We start from the raw sequence: 12,850 nt of genomic DNA, 5'->3' as shown, positions 1-12,850 counted from the left end.
ATTACCGATAATGATATCAACCGATATATACCGTCGTGGAATTAACATATTATTATGCCTAATTTGGACAACCAGGTATGGTGAAGAAAAGGTACTTTTAAAAAAAAATTAATAAAATAAAATAAGATAAATAAATTAAAAACATTTTCTTGAATAAAAAAAAAGTAAAACAATATAAAAACAGTTACATAGAAACTAGTAATTAATGAAAATGAGTAAAATTAACTGTTAAAGGTTAGTACTATTAGTGGACCAGCAGCACGCACAATCATGTGTGCTTACGGACTGTATCCCTTGTGGACTGTATTGATATACAGGTAAAAGCCAGTAAATTAGAATATTTTGAAAAACTTGATTTATTTCAGTAATTGCATTCAAAAGGTGTAACTTGTACATTATATTTATTCATTGCACACAGACTGATGCATTCAAATGTTTATTTCATTTAATTTTGATGATTTGAAGTGGCAACAAATGAAAATCCAAAATTCCGTGTGTCACAAAATTAGAATATTACTTAAGGCTAATACAAAAAAGGGATTTTTAGAAATGTTGGCCAACTGAAAAGTATGAAAATGAAAAATATGAGCATGTACAATACTCAATACTTGGTTGGAGCTCCTTTTGCCTCAATTACTGCGTTAATGCGGCGTGGCATGGAGTCGATGAGTTTCTGGCACTGCTCAGGTGTTATGAGAGCCCAGGTTGCTCTGATAGTGGCCTTCAACTCTTCTGCGTTTTTGGGTCTGGCATTCTGCATCTTCCTTTTCACAATACCCCACAGATTTTCTATGGGGCTAAGGTCAGGGGAGTTGGCGGGCCAATTTAGAACAGAAATACCATGGTCCGTAAACCAGGCACGGGTAGATTTTGCGCTGTGTGCAGGCGCCAAGTCCTGTTGGAACTTGAAATCTCCATCTCCATAGAGCAGGTCAGCAGCAGGAAGCATGAAGTGCTCTAAAACTTGCTGGTAGACGGCTGCGTTGACCCTGGATCTCAGGAAACAGAGTGGACCGACACCAGCAGATGACATGGCACCCCAAACCATCACCCAACCATGCAAATTTTGCATTTCCTTTGGAAATCGAGGTCCCAGAGTCTGGAGGAAGACAGGAGAGGCACAGGATCCACGTTGCCTGAAGTCTAGTGTAAAGTTTCCACCATCAGTGATGGTTTGGGGTGCCATGTCATCTGCTGGTGTCGGTCCACTCTGTTTCCTGAGATGCAGGGTCAACGCAGCCGTCTACCAGCAAGTTTTAGAGCACTTCATGCTTCCTGCTGCTGACCTGCTCTATGGAGATGGAGATTTCAAGTTCCAACAGGACTTGGCGCCTGCACACAGCGCAAAATCTACCCGTGCCTGGTTTACGGACCATGGTATTTCTGTTCTAAATTGGCCCGCCAACTCCCCTGACCTTAGCCCCATAGAAAATCTGTGGGGTATTGTGAAAAGGAAGATGCAGAATGCCAGACCCAAAAACGCAGAAGAGTTGAAGGCCACTATCAGAGCAACCTGGGCTCTCATAACACCTGAGCAGTGCCAGAAACTCATCGACTCCATGCCACGCCGCATTAACGCAGTAATTGAGGCAAAAGGAGCTCCAACCAAGTATTGAGTATTGTACATGCTCATATTTTTCATTTTCATACTTTTCAGTTGGCCAACATTTCTAAAAATCCATTTTTTGTATTAGCCTTAAGTAATAGTCTAATTTTGTGACACACGGAATTTTGGATTTTCATTTGTTGCCACTTCAAATCATCAAAATTAAATGAAATAAACATTTGAATGCATCAGTCTGTGTGCAATGAATAAATATAATGTACAAGTTACACCTTTTGAATGCAATTACTGAAATAAATCAAGTTTTTCAAAATATTCTAATTTACTGGCTTTTACCTGTATATTGATATATAATGTAGGAACCAGAATATTAATAACAGAAAGAAACAACCCTTTTGTGTGAATGAGTATGAATGAGTGTAAATGGGGGAGGAAGGTTTTTTGGGTTGGTGCACTAATTGTAAGTGTATCTTGTGTTTTTTATGTTGATTTAATAAAAAAAATAAAAAATAAAAAAAACGATATCGATAATAAAAAAAAAAAACGATACCAATAATTTCCGATATTACATTTTAACGCATTTATTGGCCGATAATATCGGCAGGCCACGTATCCCAATAAATATAAAAACAATCTTACAGTTATACAACTTTTTTTTTCTTCTTTTTTTTTAATGTAGCAGTCTTTTGGATACATTATAACAAAATTATATTATAAAATTAAATTGTCACTCCAACATATTACATGGATTTGTAACAATTATTATTATCATTGATATTCTTACTATTATTATTATCATTAATATTATTATCATCATCATCATCATTATTATTATTATTAATGTGGATTTAATTTGCTTTGTTGTGGAGTTAGTAATATTAGTACCAAATCTGACAAAATAAAATAAAGTAACAATAGTACAATAATGCATCTGTGGCTGGGATCAATCAAAACTAAGCATCATTCCTGTCAATTATATTGCATCATGCAGTTATTGATTTTATACTTAAATGACATCTTGATAATACAAATATAAGACAGAGAGATGGGGGGTCTTACCTCTTTGGTACCTGAGCAGGTGTTTGTTTATCTGATCTCGGCATAGAAAGTGACTTTTATACTGTTGGACATCCTTAAGACACCTAAAACTTTGAAGGTGTGTCCCACAGACCATCCTTGCTAATCAGAGACCACATGCACTCAACACTTTTTCTGCAGGTGGCGTGACGAAGGTAAACAACAATACATGTATGGCGTGTGGATTACGGTGCGTGCTTGTAAACTGATCTGGTTGGCCAAAAGCTATAAGACACACAACCAAGCAGGACTAACCTTTTGGTTATAATAAAGCTGTCTGTCACGTACAGTAGCTACAGGCCACCATTTCGAGACTTCTCATTGTCCCTAAACACACACGTTACATTATCCACACATGCGTCACTCGGCTGCGACCCCTTAACTCCTAATTTAAGACTCACTCGCACACAAAAAACAATCTCGAGGATCATATCTCCCGCTTGTTATTAATCACATTTCTATTTTTGCCGTAATCCTTCGGGCAGAAAGGTCACGGAAATCGTGTGTCGGAACAAAATGTCCAAAGTCGGGTAATTATCGTGAGGCAAAGAAAAAAAAACGGTTATGAATGACAAAAGTAGGATGTATGATATCAGTATCATGTGGCAGATTAGTCAATGTAATGAAAACAAACACACTGATTTGATACACTGGGAAGCTGGTGGAGGAACAGTAGAGAATGCATATTAAAATATCTTTACATACAGGCAGGTGGGCAAATATTTTTTAAAACACATATTTAACAATTTACAGGGTTGTTGGAATGCATCAGGATTATTTTCTGCCATCTACTGGCCAAGAGTAAACCCTGCACAAATATATACTGTAGATAAGAACTAATGCATTCAATGTAAGTATTATTCTTTTAAATAAGTTAAAAAATCAACCGCAAGGCATTGTTAATTAATAACAACAATATAAACTTTTTTAATTACACACACACGTAAAGAACATAATGTCATGGCTGTCTTGAGTTTCCAACCATTTGTACAACTCTTATTTTTTTGTGATAGAGTGATTGGAGCACATACTTGTTGGCAGGGGCGTCACTAGCTTTTAAGGACAGGGGGGGCTTAGCCCCCAGGAGATGCACAGGATGCGAGCGAACGTTACGCACAAGCACAAAACTTCACAAACGGCAAACAAAGACTTAGAAATTATTCATTGTTATTATTATTTTTTTTTTTTAAATGCATGGGACAAAATGAAATGCTCCTCGGGACGATGGCTTTTAACCCTTTTTTTTCTTTTTCTTTTTATGTATTTATTCATTTTACATTGTATATTAAATGTCTTGGTTTTTCCTCCCTCTGAAAATCCTATGAAATGTTTAACAAGCCATCCTATAATAATACAACAGCTATTAATATAACAATACATTAAAACAAATATATTTAATGATGTTGTTTTCATTATATTAACAATAGGCTAATGTATATTACTTTATATAGATTCTACAAGAAACACAAAACTTAAAAACTAAATTATTTACAATTGCACACACAAGGTTTTGTGCCGCTTCACTCATTGTAAAGGAAGATAATGTGCTTCGTACACCTGCAGGACCGCAAGCAAGGTCGCAGAGAAAATGCGGACTGGAATTTGAGTGATGTGGGCATTTTCTATATGAACAAGTGGAATGGATTGGATACCGACACACTAAAGGGGCTCTCTACCTTACGCTACGAAGTGAGGGGAAACCGAGTGAATAATAACAGGTCATATGATTATTTATTTAAACTCATATTTGGGCCACTTTATAATGACTATGTCGGCATGCATTTGTAAAAAAAAAAAACAACACCAAATTATTTAGGGGGGCTTAAGAATATTTTAGGGGGGCTTGAGCCCCCCTAAAATAGGCCTAACAACGCCAATGCTTGTTGGTCACAAAAAAAACATTCATGAAGTTTGGTTCTTTTATGAATTTATTATGGGCAAATTTGCTGGGTCAAAAGTATACATACAGCAATGTTAATATTTGGTTACATGTCCCTTGGCAAGTTCCACTGCAATAAGGCGCTTTTCTAAATAAGATAAGGCTCAGAATGGTTTCTTAACAAAACCTTTCTACATATAAAGTGCTTTTTTTGATTGATTGAGACTTTTATTAGTAGATTGCACAGTACGGTGCATATTCCGTACAATATAAATGGTAACACCTGAATAGGTTTTTCAACTTGTTTTAATGCAATATGGACTTATATCTATTGCTATAAAAACATTTGTTATTGTTTTAGCCCTGCCTGACTCCATACTTGCCAACCTTGAGACCTCCGATTTCGGGAGGTGGGGGGGGGGGGGGGGGTGCTTCGTCTCCTTGTTGTGTGCGCAGTTGTGCGCTGCACTCTCTAAAAGCCGTAGATGTTAATGCCACATATGCATGTACAGTAGATGGCAGTATTGTCCTGTTTAAGAGTGTCACAACATTGCTGTTTACGGCAGACGAACTGCTTTACGGTAGACGAAAACGTGACTGTTGTAGTTGTGTGTTGTTGCCGCGCTGGGAGGACGTTAATGAAACTGCCTAACAATAAACCCACATAAGAAACCAAGAACTCGCCCTCGATCATTCTACAGTTGTAACGTGTTTGGGCAGGCACGCTGTTTATATTGTGGGAAAGCGGACGTGAAAACAGGCTGTCGACACGTCACTCAGGTCCGCATGAATTTCAGGAGATTTTCGGGAGAAAATTTGTCCCGGGAGGTTTTCGGGAGAGGCGCTGAATTTCGGGACTCTCCTGGAAAATCCGGGAGGGTTGGCAAGTATGCCTGACTCGCCGAGGAGAGGCTTCGTCTACCTCTTCGTTGAAGTGATGTTCACTTGGGGGTGGTGCCGCTTCAAAATGGGTTAGCATGTTTGACGTGTTGGCAGAAGCATACCCTACTGCTGCTGAACAATGTCGGCAAACCGCTTTTGCTTTGTCCGCCACTCGTCCTCCATTGTTGTATCGCACCGCGAAGCCGAAGTGTTCCCAAACGGGAGATCTTAACGAGGCAGAAGGGTCTTCCAGCTCTGGCTTTTAGAAACCCCTTTTCCATATGAGTTGGGAAATTGTGTTAGATGTAAATATAAACGGAATACAATGATTTGCAAATCCTTTTCAACCCATATTCAATTGAATGCACTACAAAGACAAGATATTTGATGTTCAAACTCATAAACTTTATTTTAATTTTTTTCAAATAATAATTAACTTAGAATTTCATGGCTACAACACATGCCAAAGTAGTTGGGAAAGGGCATGTTCACCACTGTGTTACATGGCCTTTCCTTTTAACAACACTCAGTAAACGTTTGGGAACTGAGGAGACACATTTTTTAAGCTTCTCAGGTGGAATTCTTTCCCATTCTTGCTTGATGTACAGCTTAAGTTGTTCAACAATCCGGGGGTCTCCGTTGTGGTATTTTAGGCTTCATAATGCACCACACATTTTCAATGGGAGATAGGCAGGCCAGTCTAGTACCCGCACTCTTTTACTATTAAGCCACGTTGATGTAACACGTGGCTTGGCATTGTCTTGCTGAAATAAGCAGGGGCGTCCATGGTAACATTGCTTGGGTGGCAACATATGTTGCTCCAAAACCTGTATGTACCTTTCATCATTAATGGCGCCTTCACAGATGTGTAAGTTACCCATGTCTTGGGCACTAATACACTCCCATACCATCACAGATGCTGGCTTTTCAACTTTGCGCCTATAACAATCCGGATGGTTCTTTTCCTCTTTGGTTCGGAGGACACGACGTCCACAGTTTCCAAAAACAATTTGAAATGTGGACTCGTCAGACCACAGAACACTTTTCCACTTTGTATCAGTCCATCTTAGATGAGCTCAGGCCCAGCGAAGCCGACGGCGTTTTTGGGTGTTGTTGATAAACGGTTTTTGCCTTGCATAGGAGAGTTTTAACCTGCACTTACAGATGTAGCGACCAACTGTAGTTACTGACAGTGGGTTTCTGAAGTGTTCCTGAGCCCTTGTGGTGATATCCTTTGCACACTGATGTCGCTTGTTGATGCAGTAAAGCCTGAGGGATCGAAGGTCACGGGCTTAGCTGCTTACGTGCAGTGATTTCTCCAGATTCTCTGAACCCTTTGATGATATTACGGACCGTAGATGGTGAAATCCCTAAATTCCTTGCAATAGCTGGTTGAGAAAGGTTTTTCTTAAACTGTTCGACAATTTGCTCATGCATTTGTTGACAAAGTGGTGACCCTCGACCCATCCTTGTTTGTGAATGACTGAGCATTTCATGGAATCTACTTTTATACCCAATCATGGCACCCACCTGTTCCCAATTTGCCTGTTCACCTGTGGGATGTTCCAAATAAGTGTTTGTTGAGCATTCCTCAACTTTATCAGTATTTATTGCCACCTTTCCCAACTTCTTTGTCACGTGTTGCTGGCATCAAATTTTAAAGTTAATGATTATTTGCAAAAAAAATTTTTTTTTATCAGTTTGAACATCAAATATGTTGTCTTTGTAGCATATTCAACTGAATATGGGTTCAAAATGATTTGCAAATCATTGTATTCCGTTTATATTTACATCTAACATAATTTCCCAACTCATATGGAAACGGGGTTTGTACATGTTGTAGTAGCCCGGTCGTTGCTAGCATGCCGTGTGTTGTGCCTCGGTGTGCATTGTTTACATAACGTGCGCTACGCTACTTAATATGTCCGTGTGGAAACTCGTTCGGTACACCTCCAAACCGAACCCCCTGTACCGAAATGGTTCAATACAAATACACGTACCGTTACACCCTTACCCCAAACACACGTCAAAAGTGGTAAAGGAATGGTTAAATCAGGCTAGAATTAAGTTTTTAGAAAGGCCTTCCCAAAGTCCTGACTTAAACGTGTGGACAATGCTGAAGAAACAAGTCCATGTCAGAAAAACAACAAATTTAGAAACTGGTGCTTTACAGAGAGTAAAGGACAACCTTACATCACCAGCCCGGAGGTTGGGTCTTGGCGCAGTTGGGTGTTCCACAGGACAATGACCCCAAACACACGTTAAAAGTGGTAAAGGAATGGCTAAATCAGGCTACATTTAAGGTTTTTGTCATGTCTGTGTGATTATGTTTTGTTTAGTCATGTTCGGTTTTGTTTTTGGACTCTTTGTGCACTTTTGTTTGTTTTGTCACCATAGCAACCCATTAGTTTTCACCTGTCATGTCACGCACCTGTTTCACGTTTTGACTCACACACCTGTCACCAATCATGTCACTGCTATTTAAGCCTGCCTTTTTCTGTTGGTCGGCCTGGCGACATTATCTGCTGTTACCCTTGTCACTCATGCGTTGATTCCATGCCATTGTTCCATGATCATTTCCATGCTTGTTCCAAGTAAATTTTTGTTTATTCATGTCACGTTTAGCAGTTCTTTTGTTTCATGTCCTTAGTCTACGTTAAGTGTAAGTTTTGTTTCATAGTCAAGTTTGTACCTCTGGATTGTGCGCGCCTTTAGTTTGTTCTTTTTGTTATAGTAAAAATAAATATGTCCTTACCTTCACACCATGTCCGCTCCAACTTTTATTGCATCTCGGGAAAACAAACCCTCCATAGTCCACGTACCAGTGACGTGCAGTCAGGGGAGGCAGGTGAGGTGGGGCCTCACCTGCCATCATGGAAAGAAAAAAAATGTAAAAAGGAAAAAAATAATTAAATTGTTATATGTATGCAGTGATTATACTATAAAGTTATTTTCCATTTAACTTCACCAGTTTTAGATTATTTTTATTCAAAATCGCTGAATTTTCACCTTTGCCGTTCAAATACTGAGAAGAGACGGTGCGGTGAACAGCAGCCAGTTGAGGCACGTCACTCAGTGCCTCAACATGGACGGACTCGGCTAACTGCTGGCCTGCTGTGCAGTGAGATTGTATTGCTATATGAATTATATTATACATTTCCATAGTTTAGTTAGCTGAGGTATATAATGTACAGTCTATTTTGTCAACAACTGTATGTGTGTAACGTATTTCTTGTGCTGAGCGATCATAAAACGGCTGCAAAAGACGCACTGGCTGAGGCTCCAGTAGCCCCGCCTCCTGCACCCCGCCGTAGAATTGTTATATCAACTAAAGCCCACACTTAAACTTTCCACGTGCAAGATTGAATCTATTTAAAAAAGTTATTTCATAAGAAGCCAAAAAGTGCAAAAACAATAATGTTTGTGTTGGAGGAGTTGTGAATGACTGCAGGGCCACAACATTAGGTACACCCGCAGACTGCAGGTGTATCTAATTCACAACTCCTCCAACATGAACATTATTGTTTTTGCACTTTTTGGCTTCTTATTAAATAACTTTTGTAACCTATTTTTATGGGCTTTCCTATTTGTGATGTTAAGTTCCTGTTATGCGCTGTTATACTGTATATGCCTTGAGCTCTTATTTTGAAGGCGCCAAGAGCGGAAGTGATGACATGTTGTAGTGGAGCGGAGGTTTTTGAAAGAAGGTAAATAAAGTGGTCCTCGTGTAAACTGGAGCCTCCGTGTTTGTTATTTTGTAGTTTCATACAGTATAGGCGACATTTATAAACCCTCGGTTACACTTTTTTAAATAGATTCAATCTTGCACGTGGAAAGTTTAAGTGAGGGCTTTAGTTGATATAACACACCCATCAGGGGGTTCATTAATCCAGCACAACAGCGGCGAATGGACTTTATATATAAGTAAAGGTAAGACCATAATAAAGTTTTTTTTATTAAATGTGCTTTTTTGTGCGCTACAGTTTGTATGTGTAAAGTTAAAGTTAAGTTAAAGTACCAATGATTGTCACACACACACTAGGTGTAATGAAATTTGTCCTCTGCATTTGACCCATCCCTTGATCACCCCCTGGTAGGTGAGGGGAGCAGTGGGGAGCAGTGGGCAGCAGCGGCGCCGCGCCCGGGAATAATTTTTGGTGATTTAACCCCCAATTCCAACCCTTGATGCTGAGTGCCAAGCAGGGAAGAATGCTGGTATGAGCTTTTAAACATAACCCGTTAACTGCTGCCAATCAAATGGTGAATAAGATACTCTTTAGGGTTCATATGTTTGTAAATCTGACTGTGATAAAATCAGTGCCTCACCAGCCATCAACCTCACCGCACGTCACTGATATATATAGTGACATATGTAGTGACAAAGATTGGCTGATGGGCTCATGAATGTACTTTTTCTTTGGCTTTTTGTGTTGTTTTTTTTGCAACATATGAAAAAACCCACATGCAACATTTGTCGCTATCAAAAGCAAAAGAAAGGGTTGATAATAATGAGTCATATATTGGAATATGGGATCCATTATTTAAATTAGTTTCAACTAATAAATGAACCAAAATATGACTTATTATATCTTTGTGGAAAATGCTGGATGCGGTGTGTTGTCGGGCTTATGGGATGTGATGCAAGTGTAAGCCACTGTGACACACTATTATTGTTCATTTCTAAAAAAATTTAGTATTTTTTATTAATGTTTTTAATGATGATATCAATGAGGGTTTTTTTAATCACTGCTATCTTGACATTGTTACTAATATTGATGCTCTTGTCGATAATGTTCATTTTTGTTTCACTACATTTGGATTTGTGTGTCCTCAATTGCTCTCAATTGCTCTGATTATTGTTGTTCTTAATGTTGCTGGGACGGGTTTGGTTTTGGAATTGGATTGCATTGTTGTGGTGTTGTTGTGTATTGTTTTGTTGATTGATTAATAAATTCATTTAAAAAAAAAAAGAAAAAGAAAAAAAAAAGAAAGGGTTTAGTTGTTTTGACATTTTGTGGTGGTTAACTTATTGTTACACTTTAAAACATAAAAAAAGGAGATGCATGAGGCCCATTTGCATTGCTGGTTAAACCAAAAAAAGCGGTTTTGTCATTTGTTGCCTCATTTTATTGCAACACAGCTAAAAAGATTCTGAAACACTCCGGGTACACTTCAATTAAGGCAACAGTTGGACACTGTAACAGACTAGGTGTATGAATGGTCTCCTATGGGAAAAATGTCGTGCTCAACTGTAGCCACTATTTGCTCAATTTAATATGTGCACTTTTAGGTACTGTATAGTTTTACTGCATGCATTGATAAAAAGTGATGATTTCTAGTTGAGTTCTTGGAGGAGTGCGCACACACACACACACACACACACACACACACACACTATATGGAGTGACTAAATGGCGTCTGGGGACAAATAAGGAAACAAGCGATAAAACAGAGGCCTGCAGCTTCAATTGCAAAGCAGATGTGACGTGTGTTGAAAGTGCAGCTGATGTGCTGTCAAACACGTTATTCACATCAGGGCTGCACACTCCAGTCACAACAAGCAGTACTCTGATCAGGAGATTTTTTACTGTATTTACTGACCGTATAGGACAGGAAGGAATCCAGTGGAAAAAGAGGAAATCCTTTCTTTTTTTGAACTCCTTACTTCCTGTGCATTGCTTTGCTTTGGTCTCCAGGCAGTGAGTTCATGTCCAGTCTAGAACAGTGTTGTCAAGTTATGTAACAGATTTCAAAGAAGTTGGGCCTAAAGAGAATCATGCTCACTTTGAAATGACGTTGTCAGAGAAGTGTTGACTAAACCGTATGTTTATTTTGGTGTACTTACTGTTTAAGTTGCGTTGGTTGTATTTTGTTGGCTTCCTCCATGGGGACAATTTGATTATGATGCCCATGCGCATGTTTGTCATATGATGAATACTTGCTTGTTTTTTCATCTTCAGTGTGGATTCAGTGGAAGGAATGATTTCCTTCAGGAAGGATCTGAGGAAACAAATTTGGGACAACGTATATAATGAAGATGATGTAGATGATGCATATGGGAATTTTGTTAACACCTTTCTTACACTCTATGATAAACATTGCCCATGGAAAGAACGTAGTAAGAAGCAAAAGAAAAACAACCAACCATGGATGACAAAAGGACTGAAAAATGCTTGTCACAAAAAAACCACATTGTATCGAATATTTATAACACAGAGATCTATAGAGGCAGAAAATAAGTATAAGAAATATAAAAACAAACTAATTGGTATACTACGAACATGTAAGAAGGAATACAACAGTCAATTATTAAACAAGAACAAAAACAACATGAGAGCAACATGGGGCATCCTAAATAGCATCATTAAAAATGGTGCTAAGAAAGATTACCCCCAGTACTTTCTAGATGGAAATACAAAAAATTACAATATGAACCAAATAGCTGAACGTTTCAATGATTATTTTGTTAATATCGGAAAAAATCTGGATCAAAGAATTCCAAATGCAGATGATGGGTCAGTTGAGGCCTTGAGTGAGCTCATAGACAGAAATCCCAATTCCATGTTTCTTAAAAGTGTAACAAAAGAAGAAATAATCAAAATTGTAAAAAATTGTAAATCCAAGACCTCAACCGACTGTCATGGAATAGATATGGTAACGATAAAAAAGGTTATACAAGACATTTCAGAACCTCTGACATATATCACCAATGTATCATTTTTAACCGGTAAATTCCCTGATATAATGAAAATTGCAAAAGTCGTACCAATTTATAAAAATGGAGACGTACACCAGTTTACTAACTACAGACCAGTTTCATTACTTCCACAATTCTCCAAAATCTTGGAAAAATTATTCAATAGTCGATTAGATTTATTTATTAACAAAAGTGGGACGCTTGTGGAGAACCAATATGGATTCCGAGCAAATATCTCAACATCAATAGCACTAACCAAAATAACAGAGGAAATTACCAATGCAATAGATGGTAAAGAATGTGCGGCCGCAGTATTCATGGACTTAACAAAAGCATTTGACACAATTAATCATGATATTTTAATACGAAAATTAGAACGATATGGCATCAGAGGTTTGGTATTGAATTGGGTAAGAAGTTATTTAACCAACAGGAAGCAATATGTAAAGATGGGTGAAAATATGTCAACACGGCTAGATATATCCTGTGGTGTACCCCAGGGGTCAATACTGGGACCAAGATTGTTCAATCTTTATATAAACGACATTTGTAAGGTTACGAAGGACTTAAAGTTGGTTTTATTTGCAGACGACACAACAATAACTGCTTTCTGTTCAGGAGAGAGCACACAGAAGATAATACAAATAATAACAGAAGAAATGAACAAATTAAAAAGATGGTTTGACAAAAACAGACTATCTTTGAATCTCAGTAAAACTAAAATAATGCTATTTGGTAATAGTAGAAAAGA

The sequence above is a fragment of the Nerophis lumbriciformis genome, linkage group LG17 (genome assembly GCF_033978685.3).
Source record: "Nerophis lumbriciformis linkage group LG17, RoL_Nlum_v2.1, whole genome shotgun sequence".
NCBI lineage: Eukaryota > Metazoa > Chordata > Actinopteri > Syngnathiformes > Syngnathidae > Nerophis > Nerophis lumbriciformis.
This window is presented reverse-complemented; position numbering follows the sequence as displayed.